This window comes from Python bivittatus, unplaced genomic scaffold (genome assembly GCF_059951505.1).
Source record: "Python bivittatus isolate LINGU-HERP-01145 unplaced genomic scaffold, Pbiv_v1 ctg000590_np1212, whole genome shotgun sequence".
NCBI lineage: Eukaryota > Metazoa > Chordata > Lepidosauria > Squamata > Pythonidae > Python > Python bivittatus.
Genome location: NW_028277086.1, coordinates 7,649,868 through 7,669,735, shown reverse-complemented (window position 1 = coordinate 7,669,735; position 19,868 = coordinate 7,649,868).

The following is a 19,868-nucleotide window of genomic DNA, read 5'->3' as shown; positions in this document are numbered from 1 at the left end:
ATGATGAAAAAGAATAAATACATAAAAAACAATCACAAGTAAAAATAACTATAAAAGCACACAAAACAGGAGGGGTAATTTTAATAAGGGAGCCAACACAAAATCTCCCTGGTCCCCTGGGACCCCCAGACCTGATCCCATAGCCAGGTCTTGAGGGACTTGCAGAATGTTGAGAGGGATGGAGCTAATCTCACTTCCGGGGGGAGAAGATTCCACAAGGTGGGCCCCACGGCAGAGAAGGACCATCTCCTGGGACCCGCCAAATGGAATTCCCTGGCAGACGGGACTCGCAGACAGGATGCCTTCTTTGCCAGACCTGATGGGACGGGCAGATGAAATCAGGGAGAGGCAGTCCCTCAGGTAACCCTGCCCCATGCCATGAAGGGCTTTAAAGGTTAAAACCAGCACCTTGAATTGGACCCAGAAGTAAACTGGCAACCAATGCAGCTTGCAGAGCAGGGTGTAACATGTACCAACCTAGGGGTGGGCATACATAACTGCCCGGGCCACTGCATTTTGCAACAGCTGAAGTTTCTGGATACTCTTCAAGGGCAGCCCCATGGACAGCGCATTACAGAAATCCAAACGGGAGCTGACCAGGGCATGAGTGACCCTCTCCCTACAGATTTTCCTAAACTAAGATTAAACTAAATTCATTGATAGTTGAATTAAAATGGATTTTAAAAATCCATTAAAAAAGAAAAAGAAAAAAAAGTCAGTACTAAAAACTGGGAACACACCAGTCATTATAGCAAAACAAGAGAACTTATACGGGGGAAATTTGTATCCTAACAGCCTGCTCTAAGGAAATGTATGTGCCGAAGAATGAAAGTAGGGTCATTTTCTAAACAGTTCTTAAGCAATTTATATGAACATTAATGTAAATGAGGGGGAAGATTTATAGATCATCTCCATATGTTATGAGAGATGGAATAAGTAAACAGTTACACATTCTTCTGATGTGTCTGTGTGTGTGTGTCTTTGTGTGTCTGTATACCCTACAAATACAGACAGTAGACAGGATTTTTATTTGCACATCGTAGCTAACTATATGTTCAAATGATAAAAAGGAGAGATTAGTAAGGGAGACCCAGAAGATGACATCACCCAGGAAAGTTTAAAAAAAAAAAAAACCTACGACAACAGGAAAGCAGACTTTAAAAAAACCTGAACCTCTTGCATTTAATAAAATGCTTTATTGCATTCAGAAAACTGTATGAAAACAGCCTACGAAAGGTCATACATAACTACATATGCATTGGCAGATTAAAACAATAAAATTATTTGTAAAATGTAATCAGCATGTAAATAGAACCCAGAATACAATACTGGAAGATTTTTCACTTGGAAATGAACAATATATTAACCAATATTTCACTGCTCCAAATACTTATTTCAGGCATAACTACCAATTTGCATTAGACGGTCTCTCCTTGGATTCATCGGGTTTTGAGTTCACTGAAAGCAGAGACTGCAGTAAATAGCAAATTACAGTATAATTGAATTTAGCAGGCTATTTTTTACTCATTCCCTGTAGGTGGCTTCTATACAAGACATAGGGACCTTGTTGATTTTTAATTCTATATTGTCCCAGATTTGTCCTATAAGAGAGATATACAGACCTAAAAAAAGATACCTGTCTATAATTCTCTGTGCCAAGCTGTTCTCTTGAAATACTTTCATTTGGAGAAATCTGCTTCATTGTAGCAAAGTACAAAATGGAACATTTTGGCACCTCTCATACTTATCTATAAAGTAGTTTTTTTTCCCTTTTCTTTCCCAAATTGGAACAGGTGTTTGTGCTTCCAATATCTTAGGAGCGTGTAGGAATGATTCATCACCTATAGATGCAGTTTGGAGGATAAATGTTTGAAATGCATGGATATAAAAATTCTTCTACCTGACTAGAGAGAGAACCCAGTGAGCAGGGAGGTCCGCCCCTCCACCTCTATAGAGTCAGTTAATGCTCTCTGCAACTCCTCCCAAGAGACTAGGGTTCACATCTGGCAGACAGCTTAGATGAACTCCAGAGAGTTCACCTGCACCATCGAGTTGTTCTGTAATGCAACACTGTTCCAATTTAATTATCAGCCTCTGCTCAATGGCCTGGAGGACCAGTGGATGAGAGCATTCAGTAGGAGATCCTTCTGTCCAAACTGGGGACCAACCCTCCAGATCTATCAAGGTCAAGGATCAGGAATCAGGAGAGCTATCTGTTGCTCTCCTGATGTTTTGAACTTCAGCATCTCTCAGCTCCACCCATCATGGCTAATAGCGGTTGGAAAATTATGGTGGGGAATTTTCCAGTTTAGTTTGCACCCAGTGCCCTGTTTCTAGATCAAAGCAAGGACACACACACCTTTACTTAGCCAAAAATATAGCTGGATGTTTATTTATTGCACATACCAAAATAGCTAACTGGCAAAATTGGATAAAAGGCAGACCCCCATCCTCACCCACCTCCCAAAAAGGGGGGGAGAGAGGGAGAGAGAGGATTTACATTATCTATATCTATCCATTTCAAAAGTCTGCTGCAAATAATTTATTTATCATATTTATTTATATTTATACAGCTGCTCATCTCACAGCGGCTTCAAAAATGGCAGGGGGGAACCCACATGTGGGTCATGGCTGCTCATGTTCAATTAATGTGAAGACACTATAGTCACATACTGGAGCTCTGGAAGACTTTTTTTTATTACAAGTGAACAATTATTTTGTAGCAGGTCATAGTGAATATCTGAATGAAGGGGTAACCTTTTCTTTTTCCAGGTGTCTTATATACAGATTCATAAGCCCTACATGGCTTGGATCCTTGTTACCTTCAGAACTCAGACTCTTCAGGGTCTAGGCCTGAATCTGGCTACCCAACATGATCTCACCAAGAGAGGATGCTCTGGTTATCACCCCTAGAGAAATCAATAGGTAGGAATCCAGCCATTGCGTTCTCAATGGCAGGTCCTCATGGGGGGACCCTCTGTGGTGGCTTCCCCCTCTCCCCTGCTTTTACCCCTAGAAATTAGGTGAATCCCAACTCCCTTTGCAGGGATTTTGGGAAGTGAGTTTGGAAGACTGAAGTAGATTTCTTTAAGGGTTTTAAGAATTAATGCCTTTAATATTTTGGATTGTATGGATGTTTTTAATGTATTGTTGTAAGCTGCAAAAATAGTTGGACCAGATAACATTCATTTAATTTTAATGAATAACTAAAATAAATAAGATCCCTTTCTTCATATAGTTAAAGGAGTGGACCACTGATGGAGGCATAGTCTGCAGCAGTAAGTTGATCCCTTGGGAAGAATGTTGTTGAATGAAAATGGTCAAATCCTAAAGGGTCTGCTGAGTTTTATTAACCAAAGGTATCCATGTAGTTCCTAAGATGTCTGTTGCATTTCAGAAGAAAATGCTGAAGGAAATTAGAGTGACAAATAGCATCACACTCTGTGGTTGCTTGCACACACCAAATGGGTTTTAGGTTGTTTTCTTTTTTTCCTCAATAGCAGAAAGCAAACAATTTCTAAAAATGGCAAAAGATGATGGACTGGCCTCCATCCTGCTGGTAACTTGGTGCCAGTCCCTTCTTCTAGTTCAGCTGGCTCTCCCCTAGAGCCCAGATGCTGCGTTGATGGCCTCCAGCTGCTATTCGTGAATACGATCAAGCTGTGTTCCTCCATGGCTTGGTTGAGGATGAGTGAGCATAACCAAGATCTGGCTGGGTGAAGGTGGGGAATGGCCCTATTTAAGATTTGCCTGCCAGAGTTTCAGGTGATTCAGCAGCTGTGACTCCATGTTCCCAGAGAAGGGATGACAATGATGTGAGAACTTAGTTATGACCAGAAGCTCTGCTGTGTAGGCCATTGGATGTAAGGTGGGATGGAGTGACAAGCTAGGGATACTGCTGGTGGTCCTCCTGCCTGCCAATCAGCAGTTTCCTACTTGGGCTAACGTTGGGTTCCCTGTGGCTGTTAGAGCTGGAGGATTTGGATCTGGAGTGGCTCAGGAATGGGAGCTGGAGTGGCTCATGAATTAATCCATGGCTTCCCTGTTGAAAATTAGGTTGCTGGATGTGGTGATTGCCTGCAAACAGCCTCTCTCCAACCATTGTTCTCTAACCATTGCTCCTGGATACCTCCATGGTTTACAGAGGAGATCCAGGAGATAAAGCAGCAGAAGTGATGCCTAGAGCACTTGTGGCAGAAGGCAAGGACAGAGTATGCTAATATAACTACAAGCCCAGGATTTGGGCTATATCTTTGTAATGTCAGCATCTCTCAGTGCTTACTGAGTGAGCAGAATGTGACCCAGAGACACTGTTTAAGGTGACCCAAATCCTCTTGGGGAAAGACAGGCAGCATGATCTTCCTTCAGGCTACTGTAACATGTTTGCAAAATATTTTGCTGATAAAATCACTCATATTCATTTATTTAGACTCCGTGTTGCTAGCCAAATCAAATAAGGTAACTGGGGCAATGTGGTGAGAAGTATCTGAGTTTTGTTTGATTTTGTAGACTCTGAGGAATGAGATAGGGTTCTCAGTGATAGGGGTTTTGCCATCTGAGGGTTTGATTCACACTCAGTCGACTAGTTTAGAAAGGATGTGTGTGTGTGTGATTAGATTTGAGAAGTAATCAGTGGCATCATCTGCCAGAAGTTCCCCTCTGGATTCTAAGAAGGACAAAAAGGACAAGAATTAATGGACACAACTTTGACATCAGAACTCAAAACAAGGACAAAGTAATATCAGAGCATTTCACCCTCCCGGGACACTGCATAGCAAACCTGAGTGACTGTTTTGCAAAAACAGGACTTAACTCCACTATTGAGTGAGAGATTGTTGAATTCACATGCATCTGAAGTTTCAGGCAATCTCAGAAGGTCTCAACAAGCACAACGGGTTTTCAGCACATTACAATTGTTAATTGAGAAGGTCCTTGGATTCTGTCTCACAGGTAACCTACATCTGCATGCCCAACCTGTCTTTCCTTCCTCACCTTCCCTCCCACCTCTCCCCAATTTAAATCCCACATCAATCTAGCCACTCAATCCACCTGATGAAGTGAGCTGCAGCTGATGAAAGATTAGGCCTTTTAATAAAACACGTTAATTGGTAAAGATGCTACCAGACTCTTTATGATGCTTTGCCACCATTGTTTAACACGGCTCTCCTCCTACAATGTCTTTGGAAGGAGGGAGCTGAACTTCTGCTCTGAAGAAAGAAGTGCTCCAGAAGAAGTAATCTTTCCCTCCAATAGTGCTGGATAACTTCTGCTCAGTCTCCAACCTTCCCCTTTTAGCTGCAGTTGCAACAAATCCTGGATGAAGTAGATTACTGTTATCCCTTTCAGTTGAGATCTGTTTGTTCAGTTGAGATTTGGACCTGAATGTAGAAGAGAAACTGTGCTGTTTGTTCTTGTAGATGAAAGTCTTATTATATCCCTCAGTGGTGGTTGATACCCTCAACAGTGGTATCGTTCTGGACTGCTTGTAAAGCTTGGGAATAGGAGGAATAATTCTACAGTCATTCTATTTCCTCCTGTTTGGGCAGTTGCAGTTGGTGATGATGAGGGATGACTTATCAAGCACTTGGTTACTTCTGCCTGGAGTTTAACAGCAATGTGAAATTCCTGGAAGAGGTCATTTATCAGTTCAAGGTAAGATAGCATCAGTATGCTGATAATACCCAATTATATAACTCCACCCAGGGTCAGGTGGATCAATAAATGCTCTTACACAAAGAAACTGGGTGGGATAAGACAAGCTGAAACCGAATCTCAGCAAGAGAAACCATCCAATTCACTGATGGGGCCTACAATAGCTGTGAGTTGAGTCACACTCCTTCTGAAGACACAGGTCCACAACTTGAGGGTCTTCCTGGACTCATAGCTCTCATTTATCAGTTAGTGTCTGTGGCCAAAGAGCCTCTGCACATTTTTGATTGATGCACACATTGTGGTCCTTTTAGAGCAGGGAACCCTAGCATTATGAATTATTACTCATCACCACAGTATGCACTCTACTTGGGGTTGCCTCTGAGGACTAACCAGAAAATTCAGCTGGTGCAGAATGTGACAGCTTGCATGCTAGAAGGTGAGATGTATTAAATCAGAGTGGCATCTCTTTCAGGGGCACTGCATTGGCTGCCAATGGATAGATTGGTTATATGCCAACAAGTCAGTGTTAACTCTTAGTAACCACATAGATAGATTTTCTCCATGATGATTTGTCCTTAACCTGGTCTTTCAGGTCTTCCAATGGTACATGTTACTGTATCTATGGGATAGGCTTTTCAAAATCTAATTTGTCTGTTTTATGCACTTAACCCAGGAACAGATACACTCTATCCCTCTTTTCAAGATGACTCAGGTATGGGAACTCAGAATTCATTCTTCTCTGTGTCACTTTTTTGGACCACCCCTTCTGTATTCTTCTGAAAAGAAGACACAAGAGAGCCTCCAAACAATTTGCAATCAACTACTCTAGAAAGACCAAAAATATTTTAAAAGTATCACATCCTTGGGCTTCCCCCCTCCCCCGAGCAAACAATTCATTGATTCATTCTCAATTCTAGCACCTTCTGAGGTTTATTCATTGATTTCACCCATTTTAGAGGGCTTTACGTTTTTTCACCATTCAGGTTATGGGAAAAGCCATTTAACAATATGTACAATAAATGCAGAATGAAAACTGGAGTGGTGGGTGTGTGGTGTTGAAAATCAAAGAATAAAAATGGATGTATTTAATAATATTCTGGCTTAAAGTGGCAGGGTGGGAGAAATTCCACTCTTTTGCAATGAAGAGTATAGTCCCAAACACTATTGATAAGGCTAAAAGTCTGGTATAAATGAAGGTAGCACCAGATGTTAATGAATATTAAGAGATGATTATTATTAGAGCAATCAATTCTCATTTTGAGTATATAGCTGAGGGCCTACTGGATGCCATAGAAGAACAATTCCCCCGGGTGCCATATTGAACAATTAAATTCATTACGATGGTTTTATAACTTTCCCTGCAATGTTTGGCAGGGAACTATTTGGGATAAAGGGGGGGCAGCAATGCCATTTGACGGGCCATTGATCTGTTCCTGCAGGGCATTTCCCCTGTGATTACAAATCACTCCTGGCCAGCTGCTCTAACTAATGGCTTGAACCAAAGATCCAGATAAAAGAGAGCCTAGCAGGATAGGCTTTGTTTCATCAGGGCACTATCCCCCATATGGGAGGAGTAGGAAGGACTGAGAGAAGAAATTGAAATACAATACATCTACTGTGCTAGGAAATCTCCACTAGCTTTTCATCAACCCATCTGGAGTTGTTTCACTGATAAAGTTCTGTGTAAACTTATGTTCTGCGTATCTTCAAACTTAACTCTGTGGTTCACTGCAGGACTGGCCAAGTGTCCTGTTAACCATTTGTGGGGGAAATGACTGATTAAGGATTTCTGTTCTACCTCTTCCCCAGAGAACAGCTTCTTGAAATTCTCCATCCTCAAACAAAGCAGAACAATTGGAAGCCACATTTCTGAAGTATTCCAAGGGAGGAGAAACTCTCTATTGTTTTGGAATGTGGCTCGCTTATTATTAGTGACACTAAAATTCATTCCCTCCTTCCTTCCTGCCTGCCTGCCTGCCTACCTGCCTGCCAGTGTGATAGAAGCAAAATATTGCAGACCCACTCAATTTTTAGAAAATATTTGGGGAATTTCTGCAAAGCAGCCTATAAAATGCCTGCTGAGAAATGTCTGCTAAGATCAAACTTCCTTGCTTGGATGATGTTAATAAGACAGCTTCTTAAGCCTTCAAGAGAAAGACCTCTCATGAGATCCTGAGCCAAACCTACCTTTTGTGTTAGGTTGTTTAGTGACACATGCAGGCATAAGCATGTTGTGATCATTTCCTGGATATTGTTCATAATCTGCCTTGGAGTGACTGGCTTGATTTAGTTACTGGACATCTAGAAATGTGATCCAGACTCAGAGTATATCTGGAGTTGGTCTCAAGAACAGTGTAATTGCCTGGAGGCCTCAAAATCCAATCTACCAGTTCCTTCACAACTTTCTCCATTTGGAGTCAACCCCTGAAAATATTGTGTTAAGCAATATGACAATTGAAAATCCAGATTTATGGTCTAACTGGAACAGCCCCAGTACACCCACCCTGCCATCCTCAGAAACAAGTTCTCTGAAGCAACGATCATTGATTGCTCTGGAAAAAAAAAAGTGTGTTTATTCCTCAGCCACACAAAAACATTTTGTAATTTCCCTGCTTGTTTTAACTCTGACAATTTACTACACAATGATGCATGAAAAATAGTCTTGTCAGCTTTTCTGTCCTCCACTCTTCCATTTTATTGGTAGAAATGGGCTCTAAATTTACAGAAGTAGCTCCTTCACAACCAACATAAGTTATGAAGTGGGTCACAGGCCTCCACAGGCCTCTGAATAATTGCTTCCCTCCTGGAACATTATTCCATTTGTAAATTGTTTGGTTCAACAAAGCACAAATCTGCTTGTAACTTGTGCCTCTCTGCATTAAGGGGGAATTTTAGATGTAGACAGCAGTGATTTTTCTGCTCCTTCATCAAGGTTCTTGGAGAATGAAAGTAACTATAGAGCTGTTAGCTGGTAGGTCTATCATCCAGTTCTTTGCTGCTCAAAATATATGTTGCAGCATTCTCTCTTCTAATCTTTTTTTTTTTTCAGCATTTCTCCCTCTCCTTTGCCTCCCCCACCCACCTCTGTCCTCCACAGCCAAGCTATTATCTTTTTCAGATGTGCCCCATTAATTCCCTATACGAATTCATGCACACTCAGCTCTCCGCTCCTAATGACTACAGAGAAATAATGAATGTGGCCCATTGAAAAGGCTGCTTTTTGTGATGTTGTCACCAGATTAATTGATTGATTGAAATCTCTCCTGCACATCTCTGGTGTCTACTTTTGATGGACTCCAAGATCTACAATTCCTCAATGCACTAAGTAAAACTTTTGGGATGCTGGGTAAGGGTTATTCTTATGTATAGATCACTTTCATCACATCGGATACAGAGTTTTTCCCATGCACATTTTCCTGAAAATACATTTATTGAATTAAGTGGGTCTTATTTTTAGTAGACGTAGTATTATAGAATCATTGCGGTGGGAAGTACCTCAAAGTCATCTGCAACCAATATAAACGACTTCACCATCCTTAATATCCTACTTAAACGCTGCCAGCAAGGAAGATCTCAGTCCTTCACTTTCTGAGATAATCACAATATGTCCCCCTAATGTTTATGTTCAATTTTCTTAATGTAACTCCATCCATTACAGTGGTACCTCGGGTTATGAACGCCTCTGTTAACAAACTTTTTGGGTTACAACCAGCTCCGGCCGCAAAAATTTACAGGATATGCGGCCATTTTCCCTCCCGTGACACGGTCCGTGGCCATTTTTCCGCCCCTGACACATGGTCCGCAGCCATTTTCCACCCTGACACGTGGTCTGCGGCCATTTTTCTGCCCCAACACGTGGCCCGTGGGCATTTTTCTGCCCCTGATACGTGGTCCGTGGCCATTTTTCCGCCCCTGACACGTGGTCGTAGGGAGGGGGACTCTCCCTCCAAGCAATAGCCGCCTCCCTGTCCTCCACACCAGAACGGATTAACTGTAATTACATTGAACCTTATGGGGAAATTTCCTTCGGGTTGCGACCAATTCGGGGTGCGACCAGAGTCATGGAACGAATTAAATTCATAACCCAAGGTTCCACTGTACTTTTCTACTCCAGAAGCAGCAGGAAAATAATTTTGCTCAGTCACCTATGTGAATGTCCTTGAAAGATCTAAACAAGGCAGAGGAATCACTTCTTAATCATCTCTAGGCAAAACACATTCAACCCTTTCAGCTTTTCCTGGTAAAATGTGGTCTCCAAATTGTTCACCATCTTAAAAACATTCAGCATTAAAAAGAGCTCAGTTCTCTATTGGAACAGAGCATCTAGTTTCAGCGTTCACCCAGGGGTAACTCCAGTGAATCTCATATAGTCCTCTTCTGAAGTTACTAGAGGAATGTTACTTGTGATCTGGGAAATAGTAAACAGTCCCCTGGATTAGTAGTTTTGGCTGCCTATCTTCTGAACAAATTTCAGTATGATAAACACCTACTGTCAAAAACTTGACTCAGATCTCCAGAAGAGTGGTTCCATGGATTCTTGTCAAGAAGTCCAATCTTCTGCCTCGTGGCTTCTCACATAGATGATATGAGAACAAAACTCTTTTGTGTGCATGTACAATCCTCCTTCCTCTAAACGCATAATCACATAGACCCCAATACAAGGTTTAGATGAATGAGAGAAACATGACTGCATTGGAAGGACTTTGATGGCCACTTAGAGAATGCTCTGACAGAAAGCCAAGAAGATATTGTAACTGACCGAGGACAGCTGCTACAAGATGCTCAGGTGTCAATTCTCAGAGAATATGCTATGGCAAGAATCTATCCAGCAATTTCCTTGATGTGTCCCATTATCAACTGCCATTGTCCCTTGTTTTTAAAAACCATAGCTCTTCACACACCAGTTGGAATGGATATGATGCATTGGCACAGCTTGATGTGCTTCTTCCTGCATCTAAGTAGTGACCATTCTGATGTAAATAGAGGAAGGCAAATCAGTTACAATACTAACAAGGCCCCTAAGGGTTGCACACTACCCATGAGTGCCCTGTAACCCATCCATCTTGTCCTGAAACTCAGCTTCCTTTTATCTAAATGCAAAACTGCACTGTATGCCTATAAGGTCATCTCATCTATAACTCACAGTGTTGTGAGGAGGTAGTGAGAGAGAATGAAGCTGGATAATTGATATCAGAGGGAAAGAAAAAGACAAACACCTAAATTTCCAACCTGAACAAATTCTTCACTGTCACTTTATTTATGTGTCAGTTTTTCCAAACTGTGGCCAATGGCTTACAGAAAGATATATATTACAGTACAACAAAGCCATGTCAAAATGTATTCGCAAGTGCTAATGATACTTACAAATACATATTTTTATTACAGCTTGGTTGAAATATTATATTTTGAAGTAGTGGCAATATAGTATTTTGATCCGTGACAGAAACTAACAAAAACACTACAGTAATTTTTCTTCATGAAAATATTCGTGAAAGTTAAAGTTCCCATAACAAAATGTCTCCATTCCTCAATGTATGAATCTTTTTCATGACAGATAGGAGACCACCAGGAAATATCAGGGCTATAAGGTAGACTAGTTGCTCAGAGAAATATCCCACTAAAAGACACAGTGGCAAATGGAGGAGGAGGCCTACATAGCCATGATGTCACCCAGAGTAAAGCTTCATTTAGAGCAACTGTTACATGTAATATGCCTTGAGCTAAAATACTGCAGATAACAAAGTTACACCTGAAAGCAATTAAATTCAAACTCTGTTAAAAAAGCAGCTTTACAATCAGTTATCAGAAAATTGTAATGCACTAATTTTCCAACAACTAAGGGTGTACACAGGGGGTCAAAAAATCAAGATGGCAACCACAGCCGTGTGATCAAAGCCCTACCAAGCAGTTGTCATAAAATAAAAGCCATACCTGCTGTGGTATTCCAGAAATTGCTCTATAATTATTTTCAAGCTTCCTGATAAATTGAGGTTCTAAATCTAATTTGTTTTTGGTAGTCAGGTATACAGGGACATCCACAACAAGCTGTGATGAGGTCAAAATGACATGTTAGCTATGACATTTATCATTTTTGTTATTATTATATCCTGCCGTCATTTTGTACAACTCAGGGTGGTGAACAGAAGACTCCCACCTCTGTTTTCCTTATAACCAGAACCCTCTGAGATGGGTTGAGCATGATCAGAGTGATTGGCCCAAAGTCACCCAGCCACCTTTCATGATTAAGGGAGGACTAGAACTCATGGTCAACCAGTTTTTAGTATGGCACCTTAACTACTATACAAACCGGCTCTCACCATGACATAATGGCAGAAAGGACCTAACTTATTTCTTTGTAGGTCACAGCATCTGATGCAAGTGTGACTCTACAGTTTGTTTTATTTGAAACTGTAGCAGTGGTTCCATCAAAGGGGTCAAAGTCTGCAAGACGTCTGGTGTGGCTTTGCGAATGAAGCCCCAACCCTTGTGTAGCTACAGTGGTGTTGCACACACCTCCAAAATGGGCTGGGCTTCCATTGTGAAGCTGCACCCATCATCTTGCTGATTTTGACCTCCTCTGGGGTTGCCCATGAACTGCAGCTGACAACTTCTGATTCATCTCTGCTGGATTCTTCAATAAATGTACTAAATTGGGAACTGGAAGTGATTGAATCTCTGTCATGCTGGGGGCTTGCTGTCATCCCTAGGGCAGATTTCTAGATGTACTTACATTCCTTGTCTTAAGGTGAAAAAAAGGAAAGCTGTGGAAAAGAGACCAGTCTTCTCCTTCTGTATCGCCTTAATCTTGGATTCTTGTGGGTTGCAACTGAGATGCAGGCATTGGGGTATATCATGCAAATGGTGGCTATGCATCTTGTACAGCAATGTTTCTCAACCTTGGCAGCTTTCAGAGGTATGGACTTCAACTCCCTGAATTCCCCAGCCAGCAAGGCTGGCTGGGAAATTCTGGGAATTGAAGTCCACACCTCTGAAAGCTGCCAAGGCTGAGAAACACTGTTCTACAGGAATATACACCAAGGATGCTTGTGGGACTGTAATGCTCTTTCTCTTTTTTCCAAGCTTCTTATCAGTGCCGTCGTTAGATCCAAGTCTGGTTTAACCATGTGAGTGCATGTGTATGTGTGCGAACACATTTGCACGCTTGTGGCTCTTGCCTAGAAAGTTGCTTGTCCAGCTGATATCTGCACAATTACCCTTCTGTAAGTCCCACATACAAATGATTGCCAGCCCCATCAATGAACATCTGGTGCCACCAGACTAGCCCACTTTCCCTGCCGTATTGATTAAGTAGCTTGCAGCTTTTGAGTCTACAGGCCTCTTCTTTGTCAGCTGCTCTGCCATGACAGCTATTTCGAGTTTGCTATTTCACAGGTTATCATGAACTTGCAAAGATTAATTTTCGCTCTCCTGTCAACACTTTCCAATGCAATCTCTCTCTTTCTCTCCCTTGTTTTTCTTTATTCATACCTTCTCTGGCTGCAAAAGTGGAAAAAAAATGAGATGCCATCTTGCTTCGGGAGGATGTAATATGGCCTTGCTCACCATGGTTGGCCAAAAGAAGGGGCTTTCAGTGAATTTGTAAGGATTTTCGATGCTCTGAGTGAAAGCTGACATTTTTATTTTAGGAGCAATGGTGCATGGGAATCTTGAGGACTGTTGACCTCTGAGCTGGGGGGTTGTAGTGTTAGGAAAAATCAAAATATTCCAAAGATATTTCCCATTCATACTGAAAGTCACTGGTTGACTTTGGGCTAATCACTGGTTGACCTTCAGCTGATCACTTAAATTGCAATGGAGGCCTGGAGATAAAGCCAAGGTAGTGGTTTACATCAGTGTTTTTTAGACTGGGCAACTTTAAGATGGGTGGACTTCAACTTCCAGAATTCTGTGCCAGCAATGCTGGGTGTGGAATTATGAGAGCTGAAGTCCACACATCTTAAAGTTGCCCAGTCTGAAAAACACTGGTTTAGATGTTTTAGCATATTCCTCAAAGGTAGAATTGCATATACATGTGATTGTTAATATTTAAAAATTGAAAAGTGATTCTGAGATCTCAGCAGACAGTTACGCTCAGTGTATGAATGATGGAGAAAGGAGACATTGGCTAGGATCATGCATTACACTAAGCATTGGTTTACTCAGTTGTGGTTTCTTGACTAAGCCATAAACCATGATTTATGTATGGCAATGGCTTAGTGTGATATGTCTGAACTGAATCACTTAATTGGGACGAATCTAACAGTAAAGTGCTTCTACTCACAAGTGCCCCACGTTCAAGAAATATATTCGTAGCAGACTTCTAAAAATATTTAGTGTTTGAATTGTCCAACCCATATTGAGATTCAATCCAGCTTGACTGGGAGAATAGAACTGGATCAATTTTCTGAATTGATCTGAACACTGAAATAAAACTGGCCCTGATTTGCACACTCCTAGACAGAGGACCTCCTGATGTGTTTATTTGATTTATATTGTGCAGGAGTTCAAGGCAGTGAACGGAGTCACGAGCTCAAGATCACCCAGTAACTTTCCATGCCTGAGGGTGGATCTGTCAGAGTTGCTTTAGTGCAGTGTTGTCCAAACTTGGCCACTTTAAGATGAGTGGACTTCAACTCCCAGAATTCCCCAGCCAGCCATGCTGGCTGGGGAATTCTGGGAGTTGAAGTCCACTCATCTTAAAGTGGCCAAGTTTGGACAACACTGCTTTAGTGGGTCCTGCACTGAGCAAGGGGCCGGCTGGACTGGGTGACCTCCTAGATAGGAACTTCCAACTCATGAACTTATAATTCAAATCTGGAGCCAGCCCAACACCCCAGTCACTATGTATCACTGCGTCTTGCCTCTCCTGCATGCACACTCATGCTGAAAATAATTGAGCAAATGGAAATTAGATTTAAGAAACCAGAATATCTTGGTGTAATGACAACATGGTGCCATGCAAATTTCCACTATTTTAATTTATGAAGAAAACTGCTTGGCCAGAAGTATGCTAAACTAATATTTCTTCCTGAAACCAAATGGCTGGGAGTTTGCTCATTACAGGCTGAACACAAACAGGAAGCTTGTTTCTTCTTCTTCTTCTTCTTCTTCTTCTTCTTCTTCTTCTTCTTCTTCTTCTTCTTCTTCTTCTTCTTCTTCTTCTTCTTCTTCTTCTTCTTCTTCTTCTTCTTCTCCTCCTCCTCCTCCTCCTCCTCCTCCTCCTCCTCCTCCTCCTTTTTTTTTGTTGAAATCATCTATAATGAGCTTTCAAGAAATCAGTGCTCAGGAAAATGACTCTATATTTATGCCGTTTTGCTTGTTTGCACTTTTAGACTTATTTGTAATGGAGAAGGCTTTGCTGAGAAGACCTCTAAATGTGTGCTGTCCTGCCAGAGGTCCTGCCAGAAGCCAGAGGCTGGGAAGTAACACTGGGTGCAATTTATAAACTTTACATAATTATTGATAATGTCAAATGCTATAATATAAAGTGCTGTCAATTCTAGATTGATTATGTACCAACAGTCATTGCTGACTCTTAGTGACCACATAGATAGGTTTTCTCCATGATGAACTGTTCCTAACAGGTCCTTCAGGTCTTCTAATGGTGTACCCATCACCACTGTGAGTCAATCCACCTTGATGCTGGTTGTCCTCTTCTCTTTCCTTCCACCTTTCTCAGCATTACAGCCTTCTCCAGAGAGCTGGGTCTTCTCATCATGTGTCCAAAGTAGAATAATTTGAGCCTGGTCATTTGTGCCTCGAGTGAGAACTCTGGGTTGATTGGTTCAATGATCCATTTGTTTGTTTTCTTGGCTGTCCATGGTATCCTCAGGAGTCTTCTCCAACACCAAAGTTCAAAGGAGTCAATATTCTTAGAGTATGTAATAAATATAAATTTAGGTTTTGCCAGAAAGCACCTTTATGGCTTTTGGGGCAAGAAGCATTTTATGGATAAGAAATGATAAATAATCATAAATGGTTAACCTACGGAGATGTTCCAGCATTTTCTCAAAGGGACTGTAAAATGAAATCAAGAGAAGATTTGATAACAGAAGGATATCCTTGTCAATGGTTTTCTTATGTACAATTAACAGAAAAGTTTACAGTGGATTAAAGATTTTGAACAAAGTAAGACTGAGTTTGAAATAGAATTATGTACTAATGATGAACATGTTATTGCTAAAATGCATAAACCTTTGCTGAAATATGAGACAGAAGAAGAATGTGTGATAGAATGGACTAAAATGTTTGGTTATAATATACAAATGGACCAATGGGAAAATATGTGGTTGAAAGGATTGAATTTTTCATTATGTTCTAGCCTTAAAGAGAATTTTTATTAAAAAGATGTATCGTTGGTATCTGTCACCAAAGAAATTGCCTAGAATGTAAAAAGGTACTTTGAATCCTTGCTGGAAATGTGAACAACATGAAGGAACATTTTATCATATTTGGTGGACATGTAAAAAAGCCCAAAAAAAAAAATTGGATACAAATATATGTACTAATTCAGAAGATTTTACAGGTTAAAGTACAACTGAAAGCACAGACTTTTCTTTTGGGACTAATGGACAAGCAGTTAGAAAAAAAGTCATGGAACTTTTATATATGAAAAAACTGCAGCAAGTCTATGGTACGCTCAAAAGTGGAAAGGTTCGACACCACCCACAATGGAGGAATGGTTGGTGAATACGATGAAATTTGTGGAGATCACTAAATTAACATCCTTGATCAGAGAAAAGACAATATCTACATTTATGGTTGACTGGAAACCACTTACAGACTTTTTGCATGATATGGAAAAAAAGGCACTAAGGATCTGTGGTTTTGATGATTAGGAAAAAAATGGATAATAGAAGAAAGTGAGCTTTTTTGTAATTAGTAAGAAATAATTTTGCAATTGTAGTTATATTTGCTGCAAAGCAAATCGGAAGGTTCTTTTTTCTACGTTTTCTTTTTTTTCCTGCAGTTTTGCCTTTTCTCGCTCTTCTTTCCTTTCTTCTTTCCTGTTTCTATTCTTAATTAGCTTGTGTTAGTTTTCGCATGCTTTGTAAATCTTTTAATAAAAAAAATTATGTGTGTATGTATGTACGTATGTATGTATGTATGTATATGTATGTATGTGTGTGTATGTATGTGTGTGTGTGTATGTGTGTGTGTGTGTGTGTATATATATATATAATGTCAATGCTCTTCCTATCTACTTCTTCAAAGTCCAGCCTTTGCCTCCATAGAGTGTCACAAGAAAAACCATAGTCTGCATGATTCTGATCTTTGTAGGGGTAGACACATCACAGCATCTGAATAACTTTTCCAAGGCCTCCATGGCTGCTTTACCAAGTGCTAGTCTGCGACATTTTTCTTGAAATCAGGGGATGGGGTCTTTGAGGCATGGGTGTGCATAGGATGTCAAAAACAGCAGGAGGGCAATTGCAACAGTGCTGTTGAAGCTCTGCCTGCTTTTTTACATTCGTCACACGTGGGACACATATAAAAACCAGCAGAGCTCTGACTGTACCCTTGCAGCCACCATTTTGCCTCTTTTGACCACACCCTATGGACACTCCTGCTTTGAGCTGTGGAGTTACAGAAGATTGCTTGAAATCTCATGGGCTGGACATGTAGAAAATGAGATGGGCCTCTGAAGAATGGGTAAAGATAAGTTTTTTGTGATTATCATCCAGAAAAGGAATATTTGGGACTTATGATAGGCACTGAGGGACCTCAATTACTTAATTTAATTATAAAACACAGTACTAGAAGATAATGCATATCCTGGTTGGAAAATCTGCATGTTTGGCATAAATATAATGGTGTTGGTTTGGAGGAAGGAAGGAAGGAAGGAAGGAAGGAAGGAAGGAAGGAAGGAAGGAAGGAAGGAAGGAAGGAAGGAAGGTAGGTTGCAGCTTCCAGGAGGAGATGCCTAAAAGAAGAAGAAGCTCTAACATGCTATCAAATGTCAAACTGTCCCAAAAGGTTAGAGACCAAACTCTACAAAAGTCTTGAATGCTGCACATTATTTTCTTTCTAAGTTTTGATAATTAAAATTAAAGGCATCTTATTGAGAACATCAATCTTGAAGCTTTTGCACAGATGGAATTTTGGGCTTTGATGTTTTACTGGTTGACACCCAGCCCCTAATCTAGTGTGTGGTATGTTTGTTTGCATTTGTGTATAGTTTTGCCTGTTTGGGCCTTTTGGGGGGAGGGGGGCAGGGTGGAAGGCCCTAAACCAGGCCTTCTCTCCTGTATAGAGGATGTTGTTGCTTTTCGGTTACATAAAATTCAGCTCTTGGAAAACTGAAATGTTGTACCTAAATCAGTAGATACCTGTCCAAAATGAGATGCAACATATTAACGAAATAATTAGATTAGGAAAAAGTTTAAAAGGGAGTTTATACAGCAAATTCTCTCTTGTTTCTTTCGGACAGATTTGGTAATCAGTGATTTTTATAAGCTGTGATGTAGAAAAGCATCAGTGATTTGACTAGGGGGAGGCGTTAATCTACCTGATACCATTTTATAATTTATAGATAAATATTATACATCTAAAGACCTTGAAAGGTTTATGATGTATTTCAAAAACTCCAAATGTATCTGGTCGTGGATAAACTAGTGACGTACCAAAATCAGAATCATGTTAGGAATGTTTTGAATATAAAACCATAGCTCACATTACAGTTAAGCTGTCATATCAATTTTGAATAGGGGAGAAAGGAATTTTACCCATCCATCTTCAGAAAAAGTGTTTCAAGGAGTGCAAAGGATGAGACAGAACAATCTTGAGAACTGATTCCTTCAACAAATCTGTGAGGTAGGGTTTTTAAGACAAATGACAGGATTTGAACCAGTTATACAGAACCAAGGCCACCTCTTAGAATGTAGATGCAAATTGCTATTAAAACATGTCACAGAGACAGAACAAGTAGAAGACTGTATGATAAAATGGTACAAATTTGTAAAGAAACAGTTACATTACAACAAAGGGAGGACTTATGGAAAACCTCAATAAAATTTACCCCAGGCCATAATTTAAAAGAAAATTGGTACAAAAGGTTGTACAGATGGTATACAACTCCATCTATAATTGCAAAAATACATAAATCGTATAAAAATAAGTGTTGGAAATGTGATACAGAAGGAACATTTTGTCATTTGTAGTGTTCATGTAAAAAATGCAAAGATCCTAGAAAAAAATTCCGAGCATCATTCAAAAAATCTTAAAAACAAAGCTTGAATTAAAAGTTCAGCTTTTTCCAGAACAAGCAAACAGATAAATAAGCAAACAATCTATTAAGATATATGCTAATAGCCATGAGGTCAAATTTGGCCCAACTTTGGGGGGGGGGAACCGTTGCCAACAATATCATACTGCGCAACCAAACTTGGGGAATACCTAGTGAACATCAGAGTCAAGCAGCCATTTGAAGAAGGCCCTCCAAATCTGGTGAATATGCTTTAGATTTAGAAAGACTCTTTCTGCCTTCTCGCGATGCAAAAGCAGGTTAACTAAGATGAAAGAAAGGAAGGGCTGCATTTGGGAGTAGGAAATCTGGCCACTGACAGATTTGGCTAATTGAAATAATCCTTATTCACAGAAAAAGGAAGATCTTTAGTCTGGCAGTAGCTTTGGGAATGCGCTTTGAACGAATGTTGAGTTGCTTGCCCTAGTTCCAGAAGCTGGTCTCTCAGTAAAATGAGAAATGAGAAGGGCAGGATTTGGTAGTAGAAAAAGAGAAAGATTAAATCAGGAGCAAAGTACCAGATTTGTAATATCCAAGCTCTACAACAAAACAGAAGTCTTGGGCTACCTGACAAGAAAATGTTTTGGTTGAAAAGAATTATTGCAGGGCCTCTGTTAACTGCTGAAAAAGCTACATGGATCTGTTCATGAAATCACCAAGAGTCCAGCTTGGCTGTAAGAACCTCCTTGTACCTTTTTTCTCCCAAATGTCTGTTTTACAAATATCAATAAAATTATGTTGATCTAAATCTCCCATAATCCATAGCCAGTACAGCCATTGCTTGGAGATCCAACATATCGAGAAACAGAGGCTTCTGTGGATACCTCTTTGTATGTGTGTTGCAGAGAGAGGATTGTATAACGGAAGAAGGATGGTCCCAAACACCCCTTGGCCACTTCATAACTAAGTAAGCACAAGAGCATTATATTCTGCTTGGGAGAATTTCATTGAAATTTCATTGAAATTCTCCTAG